Below are 2,815 nucleotides of genomic sequence, written 5' to 3'. Positions count from 1 at the left end.
GACTACCACACTGTACCCTTTTTGTGCAGTTTATTGTATGTTAATTATGCCTCGATATAACTGCCTTTTGAAAATACAGTGTTAGTTACCTCAAAGCTTACGCCTGCCAGGGCATAGGCCTTGAAGTCTCCGATGGTTCCTTCCACCACAGTCAGAACATAGCCCTCCTTCTGTGCGGTCACCGTGTACTCCAGGTCACTGTGCAGGGGGCCAACACTGAAGAGAAGAAAGCAGAATGCTACCAATGGCTTTGTTCACACCCTACAGGAAGCCTTACCGAGCCCAAGGAAATGTGGGCCCCAGTTTCTTCAGAGGACTCCCACGCTGATCCCAGGCAAATGTGTCTCTATCCCGGGCTCACCTGTAGGCACCTTTGTCATCAGTAAAGACTGTGATCAGGGGTGAACTTGCCCCCTTTCACTGATGACAATCTCAACTTCTTCCAACTCGGGGTGGATCTGGCCTTCTAAAAACAGGCCTGCCTTCCCGTGGATCTCGATCAGCTTCCCTGGGCAGCTTTCTAAGAGGGGAAGAAATAAACACAAGGATGGGGCTTGGCTGCAGAGACAGGAGCTTCTTGGTTGGGGGTTTCCCACGACAAAAGTGGCTAAAACAGATCTTAGAAGCTAGTTCCAAATGCGGTTATGTAATACCCCGGGGAGCTCAATAATCAGATTCAGCCCAAGCCTCTTTCCATCCCTGAAAGGGCTTTCTCAGTGTGAAGGACTTTAGCAAGAGAATCAAAAAACGCTGAAGGCTGGGTTTTTCCTACTACTCTTTCTAGGTTCTCAGGAGGCCACAGATCAGGAGGGAACACTTTATAGCAGACAGGAGGCCATGCTGCTCAACCTCCAGAGGACCCACTGAGAAAGACCGCCCCAAACAGCCTGCCTGCTAGAAGTCACACGCTTCAACACCCTCTACTTCCAAACACGAACCACGTAACACCCACAACTTAATGAAGCCACAGTGCTGGGAAAAAAATAATAAGTAGCAAAAGACAAATACTCCACAAGTGATCACTTCAGTCACCCATTCCCCAAAAATGGACCCTCCCATCATGCTCTGCCAAACAACAGAAACATCATCAAAGATCATCACTGGCAGTTTTGCGCCTCATCTGCCTTCTGGTGTCGACCTGGTAATGTCAAAGAAAACCAAGTCCTTTTCCAAAAAGATCAACTCAATTCTAACAGCAAAGGTTACCTTTATTTATCTAAATCATTCATTTATTCATCCATCCATCCATCCATCCATCCAACCAACCAACCCATCCATCCATCCATCCATCCAACCAACCAACAGTAACATCTGTGTGCCAGAGAGGATGTAAGGTGGCTTACAAAGATGGCTTCACTATAACATCACAAATCTACTTGTAAATGCAGGCAAGGGAACAATTGCAAAGGTATGTGTGACATTTGCTCGCTGAGCTGACATTTACCTCCACTGACAACGGCTTCCATTGAAGGGGGATAAAAGAGCAGCTCTTTAGATGATGGTGTAACAGTGATTTTCTCTCCAGACCTAAAATAATTAATATACTTCAGTTTGGCGGGTCCTGTCCCCACAGAACAGGAGACACTGTAGGGAAATGCACAAGAGAGCTTACCGTGCCCAGTAAGAGAAATCATACAAGAAGGGGCCTTGTAACTCATCTACCGTCTCCTGCACGGGAGGCTTGGTCATTCTTTCTTCGCCTTCCTCTTTGCCGTTCTTCTCCCTCTCCTGCCTCCGGGCCTCGATCTCAGCCAGCTGCTGCTCCCTCCGCAGCTCCTGCACAGACTTCAGAGGGCCTAAGACCAAGGCGGGTTCACTGTCGATGGACGACCTGGAAGAAAGAAATGGCAGCCCCTAGGATATGGTTGCGTATCCTTGTGGTCAGTGGGAATTTGACCTTTCTACAAGTATGGACTTGCGAGTTAAAAACTGGACATCTTACATGACACCACAGTGGCGGAGTCTTCTGTTTTAAATAAACTAGTAGTTTCACAAAAAATAACAACTGAGCTTCGCAGTGATGGTGGCAGTATCTGGTAGATCTGGGCTGGAATGAAATACGGTTGATTTTATGGTGACTGGATATAAGCTTGTCAGTTTCCATGTAGGACATGGAGTTTTCTCCACGCCACTATCCTCTGTTCCTTCATTCTACTTTCACTGAGAACTGCTCTGATAGAGAACTAGGCACCAGGGATACAGCATCGACAAAACAGACCACACTTCCTATCCCTGTGGAATCCACATTTCAGTGGGAAGGGGCTGAAATAAAAGAGAAAAATAATACCAGAGGAAAAGTGCAATAAAGAAAAATAAAGCAGTGTGGGAAGACAGACAGCCCGGAGCACTGTTTTACTTTAAAGGGACAGTCAAGGCCTTTCTGATAAGGTGACACTGAGAAAAGGTCTGAAGGGAGAGAATGCGCCATGCAGCTCTCTGGGTAAACAGTAGCTCGGGCAAAGTGATGCCAAGTGCAAAGTCCTTGGAGAGAAAGCTCACTCAGATGTTCAAGCAATGGCAAGACCAGACCAGTCTGGGGCACAGGGGCCCAAGGAAGAGTCATATCCATCAGAGAGGTCCATGGGGCAGCAGGTGTCAGACTGAGGCTTTGCAGGCTTGGTGCCGACCTGGAGCCACTGGAGTTTTCAGTCGAGGAATGGTATGATAAAAGAAATCGCTCGCTGCTTCATGGAAAACACACAAAGCAATGGTGGAAACAGGAAGGCCAGCTGGGAAGCTGCTGCAATGATCCCAGAGAGGGTCAGACTAGGGCTGAGGGCCACGTGGTAAGAAGGGAAGGCCAGTTGGGAAGCTG

At 47.9% G+C, this 2,815-nt stretch overlaps 1 long non-coding RNA gene across 1 annotated transcript; it reads right to left on the bottom strand.

Annotated features, from left to right (window-relative positions):
- Positions 1-91: 91 nt before the first annotated feature.
- On the bottom strand, positions 92-2,764 carry LOC116464644 (uncharacterized). Its single transcript, XR_009212398.1, has 4 exons — positions 1,613-2,764; positions 1,445-1,527; positions 362-520; positions 92-216 (listed from the first exon to the last, which is right to left on the bottom strand). It is a non-coding gene; the product is annotated as an uncharacterized LOC116464644 (long non-coding RNA).
- Between the last annotated feature and the right edge of the window lie 51 nt (positions 2,765-2,815).

The sequence above is a fragment of the Hylobates moloch genome, unplaced genomic scaffold, assembly GCF_009828535.3.
Source record: "Hylobates moloch isolate HMO894 unplaced genomic scaffold, HMol_V3 SCAFFOLD_8954, whole genome shotgun sequence".
NCBI classification, from domain to species: domain Eukaryota; kingdom Metazoa; phylum Chordata; class Mammalia; order Primates; family Hylobatidae; genus Hylobates; species Hylobates moloch.
The sequence above is the reverse complement of the archived record's forward strand: the minus strand, read 5'-3'. Positions and strand labels throughout refer to the sequence as shown.